The sequence below is a fragment of the Grampus griseus genome, assembly GCF_964374135.1.
Source record: "Grampus griseus genome assembly, chromosome: 18".
Taxonomy (NCBI): domain Eukaryota; kingdom Metazoa; phylum Chordata; class Mammalia; order Artiodactyla; family Delphinidae; genus Grampus; species Grampus griseus.
This window is the reverse complement of record NC_139012.1, coordinates 11,582,464-11,598,221: the sequence shown is the minus strand read 5'-3', so window position 1 is coordinate 11,598,221 and position 15,758 is coordinate 11,582,464. Positions and strand designations below refer to the sequence as shown.

Below are 15,758 nucleotides of genomic sequence, written 5' to 3'. Positions count from 1 at the left end.
TGTTTTCTCAGAGCTTACATTTTTAAAAGAGGAAAACATGCATGAAGTTGATGCTGAAACTAGCATTAATTCTAACAAGAATTAATATTCTTGGATATATGAACTGATTGAAGATATTCACACCCATCTTAGTAAGATAGCATTTTCAATACATTTTTCAAATGTTTTAATGAAAAATTTCAAGCATACAGAAAAGTTGAAGGAATTTTCCAGTAAACGTCATATATGCACTGCCTAGATTCTAGAATTATTTTTACTAAGCTTGCCATATCACATATCTATTTGTCCTCCATTCTATCCATCTATCAATCCAGATAAGTTCCAAAGTAACTTGCAGGCACCAGTATATATATATATATATATATATTTTTTTTTTTTGTGGTATGTGGGCCTCTCACTGTTGTAGCCTCTCTCGTTGCGGAGCACAGGCTCCGGATGAGCAGGCTCAGCGGCCATGGCTCACGGGCCCAGCCGCTCCACGGCATGTGGGATCTTCCCGGACTGGGGCACAAACCCGTGTCCCCTGCATTGGCAGGCGGACTCTCAACCACTGCGCTACCAGGGAAGCCCCAGGCACCAGTATATTTTACCCCCAATACTTCAGCATGTTAGAATTCATTATTTGTTGACAATTATTTTTTTTTGTAAGATCAACATGCAATGAAATGCTTAAACCTTAAGTGGACCATTCTGTGGGTTTCAACAATACATATACCTGTGTAACAAAACCCTCCTCAAGACAGTCTTGACATCACCCAGAAAGTTCCCTGATGCCATTTCCTAGTCAATCCCTGGAGGCAACCACTCCACCCCAGAGGCAACCACTCCGGAGGCAACCACTATTCTGATGTTCTTCCACCATAGGTTAGTTTTGCCTGTTTTAGAACTTCATATGAATGGAAATCATACAATATGTGCTCTTTTGTGTCTGGATTCTTTTAGATAAAAATAATATTTTCAAGATTCATTTGTGTTGTTTCATGTATAAGTAGTTTGTTCCTTTCTATCGCTAAGTAGGATTCCACTGTGTGAATATACCACAGTTCATTTATCCATTCTCCTATCGATGGAGACCTATGTGTTTCCAGTTTTTGGCAACATTTTCAATAAAACTGTACTTTTCTTTATCATTTATTAAAGTTTGTAATATATTTTTGTTGTTTTACTCAACTGTGGACTAAGAGTAATCATAATATCAACTCAATACAAAATAAATTTTTATCACCTTCAATTTCATAGTCACAGAAAGTTATATTAAATATACATATTTTTTTTGCAACGTATTATGAAAGGGTGAGCAATAAAAACTTTAAAGCATAAAAATGTAGAGAATTCCCTGGTGGTCCAGTGGTTAGGACTCCATGCTTCCACTGCCAGGGGCCTGGGTTCGATCCCTGGTCGGGGAACTAAGATCCTGCAAGCCGGGTGGTGCGGCCAAAGGAAGAAAGTTATATTAGGATAAACTTCTAAGGAGGAAGTGGAAAACAAATACGAGTTTGAAGGAAAATGAGAAACGATGTGAACTATCCAACCGTTAAAGATGATCTGTGTTTCTTAAATGGATGATGTAAATAATAAATTGCCTGGCATTTAGATTCCACTGGATACATTTGAAAGAGCAATATTTATAATATTCCCGAAATGTCAAATGTATGATGAAAACTATTAGATGTCAAAGTAAAATTATGCAAAGGGGTTCATAGTTTTCCCAAAGTATTTTCCAGAGCTCATTCAAAATACCAACAAGACAAACAGAAGTCCTCCTTGATGCTTATTACCCTAAATTGGAGCCTGGGTTCTAATTGATCACTCTCTAGCTGTAATTGTCATCTTTGAATCCCAACAGGCCTTCAGAATACTACCAATTAGGCAATTTTCATGGATCCGTTTTGGCCTTATTTTATATCTCAGAAAACTGAAACTGAGGTAAGCCTTTGGGCCAAATGCAACCCAGATGGTCAACCAATGTGGTTTCATTCATATGCCCCTCTTTTTTGGTCTGTGGCCAAGCTCTGACCCCAAAGCAGAAGTGAATTCACAGCTTTTCACTGGGAAGATTTGGGGTCTTCCACCATCTTCTTTATTTTTTTCCACTCATGTGGCTGGAATACTCCAAAGGAAATCATAGGTGTCTCTGCATTGGTTATTTCATTTTTCCTCAAGAAGGCCTCTTTTGGCTGAGTTTGAATAGCCACAGATCCTGTTACAGAAAACAGTGATTACAGAATTTAATGGGTTCCTCGTGTATTATATTTAGCTGTGTCTATAGATATAATATGAAAAGAGCTCACTAATTTGTGGAAAATATAGTAAAAGTGGTGGGAATGGCATAAATAAAACCACTGACTGATAACATTTTAATATGAGTAACCTGGAGCCTTTACAGAAATCTAAGGGTCATGGGTAGACTCAACCATTCTCTTTTTCCCAGAAAATGTTCACTTTTTTTTTTGGCTGTGCCATGTGGCATGCAGGATCTTAGTTCCCTGACCAGTGATCAAACCTGTGCCCCCTACAGTGGTTAAGAATCCGCCTGCCAATGCAGGGGACACAGGTTCGATCCCCAGTCTGGGAAGATCCCACATGCTGCAGAGCAACTAAGCCCGCGAGCCACAACTACTAAGCCTGCGCTCTAGAGCCCGTGAGCCACAACTACTGAGCCCGCGTGCCTAAAGCCTGTGCTCCACGACAAGAGAAGCCATCGCAATGAGAAGCCTGCACACCGCAAGGAAGAGTAGCCCCCACTTGACACAACCAGAGAAAAGCCTGCGTGCAGCGACAAAGACCAAACGCAGCCAAAAATAAAATTAATTAATTAATTAATTGAAACAAAAAAAACGGGCTTCCCTGGTGGCGCAGTGGTTGAGAGTCCGCCTGCCAATGCAGGGGACATGGGTTCGTGCCCTGGTCCGGGAAGATCCCATATGCCGCGGAGCAGCTGGGCCCGTGAGCCATGGCCGCTGAGCCTGTGTGTCCGGAGCCTGTGCTCCGCAACGGGAGAGGCCACAACAGTGAGAGGCCACCGTACTGCAAAACAAAAAAACAAAACAAAACCTGTGCCCCCTGCATTGCTAGTGTAGAGTCTTAGCCACTGGACCGCGAAGGAAATGTTCACTTTTAATGTGTCAGGACTGCAGAGTGCTAAGGACAGAATGTACCCCCTCCCCCAATTTACATGTTGAAATTGAAATCTCCATTGTGATAGTATTAGGAGGTAGGACCTTTGGGAGGTGTTTAGGTCATGAGGGTGGAGCCCTCATGAATGGGATTAGTACCCTTATAAAAGAGGCCCCAGAGAGCAACCTCAGCCTTTCTGCCATGTGAGGACACAGTGAGAAGATAGCCACCTATAAGCCATGAAGTGAGTTCTTACGAGACTCTGGATCTACTGATGTTTTGATCATGGACTCCCCAGCCTCCACAACTGTGAAAAATAATTTGTTGTGGAGTCTTTCAAGATGGCAGAGTAGAAGGACCTTGAGCTTACCTCCTCTCATGAGCACACCAAAATCACAACTAACTGCTGAACAACCATCCGTTAAAAAAGACTGGAACCTACCAAAAAAGATCTTCTACATCTAGAGGAATAAAGAAGAAACCACGGGCTTCCCTGGTGGTGCAGTGAGTAAGAGTCTGCCTGCCAATGTAGGGGACACTGGTTCGTTCCCCGGTCTGGGAAGATCCCACATGCCGCGGAGCAGCTAGGCCCATGAGCCATGACCGCTAAGCCTGCGTGTCCGGAGTCTGTGCTCCGCAACGGGAGAGGCCACAACAGTGAGAGGTCCGCGTACCGCAAAAAAAAGAAGAAACCACAACAAGATGGTAGGAGGGGCACACTCAAGATATAATCATATCGCCTACCACCACCCAACACTTGGCATTACGGGGCACAGAGCATCCATGGCTGGAGGGAACTCCTGAAGGGACTGAAGCAGCAACCATGGCTGGAACTTTGTTTAACTTTCCTCTCTCATTGTGTCTGCTGTCATAATCATTTCTACAGACCCCAACGGAGATGTCATAAACAAAAACAATCAGGACTTTAGAAAAGTATCAATGCCTGCAGCAGCCGTGCGGCTGACAGGGTCTTCATGCTCCAGCTGGGTGTCAGGACTGAGCCTCTGAGGTGGAAGAGGCTAGTTCAGGACATTGGACCATCCCAGACCTCCAGCCCCCACGTAATATCAATCGGCGAGAGCTCTCTCAGAGATCTCCAACTCAACACTAAGAACCAGCTCCACTCAATGACCAGCAAGCTCCAGTGCCGGACACCCCATGCCAAACAACTAGCAAGACAGGAACACAACCCCACCCATTAGCAGAGAGGCTGCCTAAAATCATAATAAGTTCACAGAAACCCCAAAACACACCACCAGACGTGGTCCTGCCCATCAGAAAGACAAGATCCAGCCTCATTCACCAGAACATAGGCACCAGTCCCCTCCACCAGGAAGCCTACCCAACCCGCTGAACCAACCTCACCCACTGGGGGCAGACACCAAAAACAATGGGAACTACGAACCTGAAGCCTGCAAAAAGAGGACCCAAAAAACAGTAAGTTAAGCAAAATGAGAAGACAGAGAAATATGCAGCAGATGAAGGAGCAAAGTAAAAACCCACCAGACCAAACAAATGAAGAGGAAATAGGCAGTCTACCTGAAAAAGAATTCAGAGTAATCATAGTAAAGATGATCCAAAATCTTGGAAATAGAATGGAGAAAATACAAGAAATGTTTAACAAGGACCTAGAAGAACTAAAGAGCAAACAAACAATGATGAACAACACAATAAATGAAGTTTAAAATTCTCTAGCAGGAATCAATAGTAGAATAACTGAGACAGAAGAACAGTTAAGTGACCTGGAAGATAAAATAGTGGAAATAACTACCACGGAGCAGAATAAGGAAAAAAGAAGGAAAAGAATTGAGGACAGTCTCAGAGACTTCTGGGACAACATTAAACACACCAACATTCGAATTACAGGGATCCCAGAAGAAGAAGGGAAAAAGAAAGGGACTGAGAAAATATTTGAAGAGATTATAGTTGAAAACTTCCCTAATATGGGAAAGGAAATAGTCAGTCAAGTCCAGGAAGCACAGAGATTCCCATACAGGATGAATCCAAGGAGAAACACACCAAGACACATATTCATCAAACTTTCAAAAATTAAATACAAAGAAAAAATATTAAAAGCAGCAAGGGAAAAGCAACAAGTAACATACAAGGGAATCCCCATAAGGTTAACAGCTGATCTTTCAGCAGAAACTCTGCAAGCCAGAAGGGAGTGGCAGGACATATTTAAAGTGATGAAAGGGAAAAACCTACAATGAAGATTACTCCACCCAGCAAGGATCTCATTCAGATTCGACAGAGAAATTAAAACCTTTATAGACAAGCAAAAGCTAAGAGAATGCAGCACCTCCAAACCAGCTTTGCAACAATGCTAAAAGAACTTTTCTAGGCAGGAAACACAAAAGAAGGAAAAGACCTACAATAACACACCCAAAACAATTAAGAAAATGGTAATAGGAACATACATATCGATAATTACCTTAAATGTAAATGAATTAAATGCTCCAACCAAAAGACACAGGCTCACTGAATGGATACAAAAACAAGACCTGTATATATGCTGTCTACAAGAGACCCACTTCAGACATAGGGACACATACAGACTGAAAGGAGGGGATGGAAAAAGATGTTCCATACAAATGGAAATCAAAAGAAAGCAGGAGTAGCAGTTCTCATGTCAGACAAAATAGACTTTAAAATAAAGACCATTACAAGAGACAAAGAAGGACACTACATAATGATCAAGTGATCAATCCAAGAAGAAGATATAACAATTGTAAATATTTATGTACCCAACATAGGAGCACCTCAATACATAAGGCAAATGCTAACAGCCATAAAAGAGGAAACTGACAGTACACAGTAATAGTAGGGGACTTTAACACCCCATTTTCACTAATGGACAGATCATCCAAACAGAAAATAAATAAGGAAACACAAGCTTTAAATGATACATTATATCAGATGGACTTAATAGATATTTATAGTACATTCCATCCAAAAACAACAGAATACACTTTCTTCTCAAGTGATCATGGAACATTCTCCAGGATAGATCATATCTTGGGTCACAAATCAAGCCTTGGTAAATTTAAGAAAACTGAAATCGCATCAAGTATCTTTTCCGACCACAGCACTGTGAGACTAGATATAAATTATAAGGAAATAACTGTAAAAAATAAAAACACATGGAGGCTAAACTATACACTACTAAATAACCAAGAGCTCACTGAAGAAATCAAGGAGGAAATCAAAAAATACCTAGAAACAAATGACAATGAAAACACAACGACCCAAAACCTATGGGATGCAGCAAAAGCATTTCTAAGAGGGAAGTTTATAGCAATACAATCCTACCACAAGAAACAAGAAACATCTCAAATAAACAACCTAAACTTACACCTAAAGCAATTAGAGAAAGGACAAAAAAAAAAACACCAAAGTTAGCAGAAGGAAAGAAGTCATAAAGATCAGAACAGAAATAAATGAAATAGAAACAAAGAAAACAATAGCAAAGATCAATAAAACTAAAAGCTGGTTCTTTGAGAAGATAAACAAAATTGATAAACTATTAGCCAGATTCATCAAGAAAAAAAGGGAAAAGACTCATATCAACAGAATTAGAAATGAAAAAGGAGAAGTAACAACTGACACTTCAGAAATACAAAGGATCATGAGCGATTACTACAAGCAACTATATGCCAATAAAATGGACAACCAGGAAAAAGTGGACAAATTCTTAGAAAAGCACAACCTTCTGAGACTGAACCAGGAAGAAATAGAAAATATAAACAGACCAATCATAAGCACTGAAATTGAAACTGTGATTAAAAATCTTCCAACAAACAAAAGCCCAGGACCAAATGGTTTCACAGGCAAATTCTATCAAACATTTAGAGAAGAGCTAACACCTATCCTTCTCAAACTCTTCCAAAATATAGCAGAGGGAGGAACACTCCCAAACTCATTCTATGAGGCCACCATCACCCTGATACCAAAAGCAGACAAAGATGTCACAAAAAAAGAAAACTACAGGCCAATATCACAGATGAACCTCGATGTAAAAATCCTCAACAAAATACTAGCAAACAGAATCCAACAGCACATTAAAAGGATCATACACCATGATCAAGTGGGGTTATCCCAGGAATGCAAGGATTCTTCAATATATGCAAATCAATCAATGTGATAAACCATATTAACAAATTGAAGGATAAAAACCGTATGATCATCTCAATAGATGCAGAAAAATCTTCGACAAAATTCAACACCCATTTATGATAAAAACTCTCCAGAAAGTAGGCATAGAGGGAAGCTACCTCAACATAATAAAGGCCATATATGACAAAACCACAGCCAATGTCGTTCTCAATGGTGAAAAACTGAAACCATTTCCACTAAGATCAGGAGCAAGACAGGGTTGTCCACTCTCACCACTATTATTCAACATAGTTTTGGAAGTTTTAGCCACAGCAATCAGAGAAGAAAAAGAAATAAAAGGAATCCAAATCTGAGAAGGAGAAGTAAAACTGTCACTGTTTGCAGTGACATGATACTATACATAGAGAATCCTAAAAATGATGGTTTATGATGATGCTAATAAAAAGTGGGTGCCAGCTGGTGGTTCAACTGGGTTCAGGAGAGTTCATATATATCATCATACAGGCAGCAACACGTTCAGAGTGGTGGGCAGGAAGATTCAGGACCATCAGGTCGTGATAAACGGTGCCGTTCCTAAAGGGTTGAAGTACAATCAAGCTACACAGACCTTCCACCAATGGTGGGACGCTAGACAGGTGTATGGTCTCAACTTTGGCAGCAAAGAAAACGCCAATGTTCGCAAGTGCCATGATGCATGCCTTAGAAGTGTTGAGTTCACAGGAAACAGGGCCAACATTGCCTAGACAAAATTCACAGCTACCTGCCCATGTTCAGAATGGCCCATCACAGGAAGAATTGGAAATTCAAAGAAGGCAACTTCGAGAACAGCAACAACAAAAGGAGCTGGAGTGGGAAAGGCTGGAGAGAGAAAGGATGGAAAGGGAGAGATTGGTGAGGGAGAGGTTAGAAAGGGAAAGGCTGGAGAGGGGGCGACTAGAACAGGAGCAGCTGGAGAGAGAGAGGGAGGGGCTGGAGAGACAGGCCCGGGAAAGGCCAGAACGAGAGCCACAAGAGCAGCTAGAAAGGGAGCAGCTGGAAAGAATATCAAATGCTGCTGCCCCTGCCTCTGAGGAGACTTCTCCAAACTCTTTGCGCGGAGACTCCTCTGCTTCTGAGCCAGGCTTGCAGGCCGCCTCTCAGCCGGCAGAGACTCCAGCCCGACAGGGCATTGTCTTGGGACCACCTGCACCCCCACCCCCTCCTCCACTCCCACCAGGTCCTGCCCAGGCATCAGCTGCGCTCCCTCCTCCCCCAGGCCCCCCTCCCCCTCTCCACTTCCGTCCTGGTCCTTGGGCCTCCGCCTCCTCCACCACCACTTCCTAATCAAGTATCCCCTCCTCCTCCACCACCTGCCCCTCCCCTCCCTGCATCTGGATTTTTCTCGGGATCCACATCTGAAGACAACTGCCCTTTAACTGGACTTGCAGCTGCAATTGCTGGAGCAAAACTTCGTAAAGTGTCATGAATGGAAGATGCCTCTTTCCCAATTCATTGGTGTGAATTCGGCCTTATCTAAAACAGATAAGGAAAGGGACCCCTTCCTTTAAGGGGTAGTGGTTTAATGCAAGAAATGAGTGCCCTGCTGGCCAGGAGGAGAAGAACTGCTGAAAAAGGATCAACAATAGAAACAGAACAAAAAGAGGACAAAAATGAAGATTCAGAGCCTGTAACTTCTAAGGCCTCTTCAACAAGTACCTGAACAATCTGAACAACCTGAACAAGTACCTGAACACCTGAACTAACAAGAAAACCTTGGGAAAGAACAAATACAATGAATGGCAGCAAGTCACCTGTTATTTCCAGACCAAAATCTGCACCTTCTTCGCAGCCCAGGGGAACGGAGTCCAGGCGGAAGCAGGACATTCTAGATGAAATGAGAAAAGAATTAACTAAGCTAAAAGATGAGCTCGTTGATGCAATCAGGCAGGAACTGAGCAAATCAAATACTGCATAGAGAAACAAACTAAGGAGAGATAGGACTTTAATCTGGAGAAGGAAAAAAAAACCCTACAAAGAACAACTGTTAACAACAACCTACATTTTGTGAGCTGTAAGAAGAAAATGGAGACAACAGTCGGAAGGAGGGAAAAACCAACGTACTTTGAAAGCCTTCAGACATGACTACTCTGGCGATAAGCTATTTCCCTCCCAGTTTGCTGCTTTTTTCTGACCTTTACAACAGGATGGGAGTCATACAGGAGTTCCTGTATCAGTTATGCAGAAAATACTAAACCTGTCAGACAAGATCGCCATGCTTTGAAATATTTTCATGTCAAGAGGAAAAATCCCACATTTTCCACAATCCACACTACGATAAAGAGGAGAAAGACTTGAGAAGTTTTTTTCACAGAAAGCTGATGAAGAATTTTGCAAGTTAACGCTATTGTATTGTAAATGTTTCTCTCAGGTTTGTCTTCCTATCATATTCAATATTCCATGAATAAATGAGGTCAGCCCTACACAGGTTAAGATCATAAGATGTGGAACAAATGGAATGGTATGTGCTTTCACAGGGTGATATTTATAAGAAAGTGTCCTAAAAATGATTTATCCAGAGTGAGGAATTTTAGAACGATAGGAAATCTCTCAAGTTAGACTTCATGCAATTTTGTAGATTCAAACATAAAATTCGTCCAGAATCTAAAGATGTAGATGCCTTCCTAAGTTGTTAGAAATGCTTTACCAAATCTGTGCCTCCTACATAACACAAACCAGTGGTCAAATGTAAAACAATATATTGTAGATTTACTGTAGGTTTTCAACCTTTTTTAGATTTATGTGTGTGGACATTTTTATAATGTAATTACAACTACCACAAAATTAGCTTTTTTATTTGTTTTATTTTATTTTATTTTTGGCTGTGCCGCACAGCTTGCGGGTTCTTAGTTCCCCAACCAGGGATTGAACCCGCGCCCTTGGCAGTGAAAGTGCAGAGTCCTAACCCCTGGACCACCAGGGAAGTCCCCAAATTAGCTTTTTTAATTGCAGACAGTAATGCATGTCAAACTAATATGTAGTGGCCTTTTCAAGGCCTAGTCCCAGGGAAAAGATTTTGCAGAGTATAGGGGAGTGGGAGGAAGGGAAGGAATAATGTTTTACTTAAAGTTAATTTCTGCACTATCTTTTTTTCTCAATTATTTGCATGAATAATAATGAGGAATATTTTGTGGCTTTAATTGGTAAATACGTTAACAGAACCAAGTACTTCATCTTTTACATCATGTCTTCAGCTATTTATATTTTAACTTTGGTAAGTTCAATGGTCTGAAACATGATTCTGAGCTTCACGTGAATTATATCTTACTGTGGAACTCAAAACAGCCACATAGCACAGGGACGTCAGCTCCCTGTGCTTTGTGACCACCTAGCAGGGTGGGATAGGGAGGGTGGGAGGGAGACGCAAGAGGGAAGAGATATGGGGATATATGTACATGCACTTTGTTCTACGGCAGAAACTAACACACCATTGTGAAGCAATTAGACTCCAATAAATATCTATTAAAAAATGCTAGATCTTAAAAAGAAACTGGTTTATGCACTAAAGTTTTGTGCCTTGATCTAATATTAACATGATGTCTGTGTAAAATGACAAAAAGAACCAATACTGAATCACATTACATTTCCTGTCATCCTGCATTATCCCAGATTGCTAAATGTGTTCTTTCTAAGAAGTTTGATTGAACTACTGTATACATTTACTGTCCTATGTGACAGTTTTGTCATTGTTAAGAGATTTCAGTAATTAAAATGGGAAACAGAAGCTTAGGTTATTTTCCTTATCAAAACTATGTTCCTTGAAGCGACATTATTATGATGGCTTTCATGCTCTTGTACATTGGATGTCTTAAGCTGAGTGCAGTTTAGGGGATCCTGTCTAATTACAGGAAGGTACCTCTTTCCTTCAACACTGTGATCTGACCTGTGACAAATCTGTACTATATATTATGTAACTGGCTAACAAATCAACTGCAAACCAACTGAATGTTCAAATCTTAGTGCTGGTGCTGAAATCTCTTCAAATAGTCATCATGATCTCAAAGTCTGTTTCCAAATTTGCAAACATCAAGTGTCAATCAAATAAGAAGATGAAACACTAATGAATGTTGAATTCTCATGCTTTAGGTGTACTTCCGTTTTAGATTTTTTGGTTCCCTGCTATTTTTACAGTACTGTTTCATTTAAACTTCCTACATGCTAACTTCGTTTGTGCGATTGAAATAAAATTGCAGTATACACATGTTTAAAAAGAATAATTTGTTGTTTAAGTCACCCAGTCTATGGTATTTTTGTTATAGCAGCCCAAATAGCACCCCAAAACTCTGAGACACAGAGTTTAGCGCATAATTATTCCTGATTATTTAATCTGTATCTGTTCTCACCTCAAATTTAAACTTCTTAAAGGCAGGTATTATCTAAAATTTCTGTCCCTCACAGTTCCGATCACTGGATTAGGTACCTAGCAGGTGCTTAATCTGGGGAATGATAGTCAAAATCTTAATAACTGACTAATTAGAAAGAACACTGGGGACTTCACAGTGGTTAAGAATCTGCTTGCCAGGCTTCCCTGGTGGCGCAGCGGTTAAGAATCCACCTGCTAGTGCAGGGGACACGGTTCGAGCCCTGGTCCGGGAGGATCCCACGTGCCTCGGAGCAACTGAGCCCATGTGCCGCAACTTCTGAGCCTGCGCTCTGGAGCCCGTGAGCCTCAACTACTGAAGCCTGCATGCCTAGAGTCCGTGCTCCACAGAGAAGCCACCGTGATGAGAGGCCCGCGCACTGCAGTGAAGAGTGGTCCCCACTCGCCACAACTAGAGAAAGCCCGCGTGCAGCAACAAAGACCCAACTCAGCCACACACACACACAAAAAAAAATCCACTAAAAAAAAAAAAAAGAATCTTCTTGCCAGTGTAGGGGACATGGGTTCGAGCCCTGGTCCGGGAAGATCCCACATGCCGCGGAGCAACTAAGCCCGCGAGCCACAACTACTGAGCCCGCATGCCTAGAGCCCATGTTCTGAAACAAGAGAAGCCACCGCAGTGAGAAGCCTGCACACCACAACGAAGAGTAGCCCCCGCTCGCCACCACAAGAGAAAGCCCGTGCGCGCAATGAAGACCTAATGCAGCCAAAAATAAACAAACAAATAAATAAATAAAAAGATTTTTTTAAAAAAAGAAGAAAAGAAAGAACACCGGCCATAGTGTTTGGTGAGCACCCTCTGTGCCCAGCATTTTAGTTGCTGGATTGTAGGGAAGTCCAGGGGTTCCAGGGATGGGACCAAAGTAGCAGCGGGGAAGCGGGGGCCCAAGGCTGTGGCTGTTTACCACCCAAACCAGAAGTATTTATATGTTTATAGCAGGACTGGAGTTAGCAGCCAGCTTCTGGACTCCAGATATCACAGACCAGATAGTTTGATGTGTTGGATGATGCTGGTGGCCCACCTTGATCCCCTCTCATCCATTTTTACCATTTTTGTCTTTCCCTTTTGGGGGTGCTTTTGATTTCAACAAGCAAAGTGTGCTGCACCTTTACGGAGAACTACCTTCTAGTTACTGGACCCCACTTGCCTGCAGGTGGAGGCCCTTGGCGTGGTCTACAGCCTGTAACGGATGGGGCGCTGGGGCAGGAACCCTAGCTCCCTTGCCTCGGGTGAGCCCACCCCAGGGCATCGTTTACACTTGAGCCGCCCTCAGGGTTGGGACATCACCACCTGTGGAACCTGGCTGAGCAGCCTTACTCTCCTTTTCGCGCTCTGCTCCCCACACCGCTCTCTCTCTCATCGTTTCACCTGTGAGCCCTCGCTTACGAAGCCACTCCCACACCAACCTGACTGTGGGGATTCTGACGGTATTCATTTCCTAGGTCTACTGTAGCAAGTACCCCTGCAGCGAGTACCGAGTGGCTTAAACCAACAGAAATATCTTCTCTCATGGTTCTGGAGGCCACACGTCTGAAATCAAGGTGTCGGGCAGGGTACGCTCCCTCTGAAGGCTCTGGAGAAGAGTCTGTTCCATGCCTTTCTCTTGGCTTCGGCTGTTGCTGGCAATCCTTGGCATCTCCTGATTTGTAAACACATCTCTCGTCTCTATCTCTGACTTCACACAGGGTTCTCCCTGTGTCTGTGTATCTTTTCTTCTCCTTCTAAGGACACCAGTCATATTGGATGAGGGACCATAACCTCATGAGTATGGCCTCATTTTAACTTGATTGTATCTGCAAAGGACCTGTTTCCCAATTCGGTCATGTTCACAGGTTGGGAGGGAGGTGTTTGCTGTGGCTGTGAGGGATGGATCTGTTCTAGGCTTCTCTCCTTGGCTTGTAGATGGCGGTCTTCTCCCTGTGTCTTTTCATAGTGTCATCCTTTTGTGCATGTGTGTTTCTGTATCTTAATTTCCCCTTTTTATAAGGACACCAGTCATATTGGATTAGGGCTCATCCTATGACCTCACTTTAATCTGATTACCTCGGTAAAAAGCCTTTCTCCAAATACCATCATATTCTGAGATTAATAGGGGTTACGAGTTCAACATACGAATTTTGAGGGGATATAGTTTAACTCATAAGGGGGGCTTACAACTTCATATCTTTTAGGGGCCCAATTCAACCCTTGACACTGACCTAAAACATCTTATTTATTACTTTAAGGTTTTGTGAAGGTCAAGTATCTAAACACACAAAAAATGGTATGTACAGTATATAGAACCCAGTGGCTCTATTTTCCAGTCATCGTTTTTTATTTATTTATTTGTTTGTTTATTTATTTATTTAGGCTGCGTTCGGTCTTCATTGCTGCTTGTGAGATTTCTCTAGTTGCGTTGAGCGGGCGCTACTCTTTGTTGCGGTGCACGGGCTTCTCACTGCGGTGGCTTCTCTTGTTGTGGAGCACGGGCTCTAGGCACACAGTTTTCAGTCGTTGTGATACGTGGGCTCAGTAGTTGTGGCTCACAGGCTCTTGGGCACAGGCTCAGTAGTTGCAGTGCACAGGCTTAGTTGCTCTGTGGCATGTGGGATCTTCCCAGACCAGGGCTCAAACCTGTGTCCCCTGCATTGGCAGGCGGATTTTTTAACCACTGTGCCACCAGGAAAGCCCCAGTCATTGTTCAAATGTATTAAAACACTATATTTTTATCTTTCTGAGTTGTCATAAAATCAGAAACAATATTATAACTTCATTTATAGGACTTAAGTATCTACAACATTTGTGTTTTTACTTCCTGTAGTTAAGGTTAGATTCTTTTTCTGATAAGTATCAGTTTTGAATTGGAAATTATGTACCCTTAAGTGTTATTTGTATGAAACAAATGAGTCATTAATAACACAATAAATAAACTGTACAGTGGTTAAGAATGTGGACTCTCCTGTCAGACGGCTGAGGTTTGCATCAGCTCTATAACTTACTAGCTGTGTGACCTTAGGCCAGATAATTAATCTCTCTGAGCTTTCATCCCCTCAGCTGTAACTGGCGATGAGAACAGTATTGTTATTTTGAAGCACATTGCTCATAGTTAACACTCTCTAAATATTAGCTATTATTTTGCCTGAGGTATTCATTTTTACATAATAAGTCTGAAAATGTAAAGACATAATAGAAGTGAAATTTATAATTACCTCTTTAGGTAAAACCTCACACTTCCAGGAAAGTATTACTAATATATTCCTTTAAAATAACAGAATATAACTAGTCTTTTCTCTTTGTCTTTCTGAATTTAACTATTTATTACCAAGATAAAATTATTCTGTTTTCTTGAGAAAAAAATTTTAATTGTATATAATTTTTTTTTTAAAAAGGCAATTCTCTAATATGGTACAAACTTAAATATCACAAAAAGAAATATAGTGAAAAGTAAGTCTCCTCCCCTTTCCCCCAAATTATCAGGTGACCTTTCCAGGGGCAACCATTGTTACAAGTTTCCTTCCAGAAATAGTCTATGAATATGCAAGGAGTACATTTTCTTACCCATATTTTTAAACGTTATAGCATATTATGTATGCTCTTCTGCATCTTGCTTTTTACAACTTAATAAGATACCTGGGAAATTTTCTCTTGTCGATACCAAGTAGTTTTGTTTCATTCTTTTTCAGTGTTGCATAGTATTCCACTCTACGGATATACCAAACTTACTTAACCAGCTCCCAGTATATTTGGCTGGCTTCTTTTTGTTACTGCATGCGTATGTGCATCTTTAAGCTCATGTGCAAACATATCTGTAAAATAAACTCCTAGAGAAGAATTGCCAAGTCAAAAATATCTGCATATGAAAATGTGGTGGCACTTTGTAAATTGCTCTCCAAAGAGGATGGACCAATTTGCCTTCCCACCAGTATTAGTCCTCCCATCACCATCAGGACATTACTAAATTTTCTGAATTTTTCCAACCTTACAAGTGTCAACAGCATCTCATGCCACTTTGAATTTCTATTTCTCTCATTAGAGTGCAATTAAGCATCATATCATTTGCTTATGAATGATTTATATTTCCTATTTTTTACAAACTATTTGGATAATTTGCCAATTTTCTATTTAAAT

General features: G+C 41.4%; 1 pseudogene across 1 annotated transcript; it reads left to right on the top strand.

Annotated features, from left to right (window-relative positions):
• Positions 1 to 7,649: 7,649 nt before the first annotated feature.
• LOC309835939 (protein enabled homolog) lies at positions 7,650 to 9,187 on the top strand (annotated as a pseudogene). Its single transcript has 2 exons — positions 7,650 to 8,924; positions 8,961 to 9,187. The product of its transcript is annotated as a protein enabled homolog (transcript).
• The last annotated feature ends 6,571 nt before the right edge of the window (positions 9,188 to 15,758 follow it).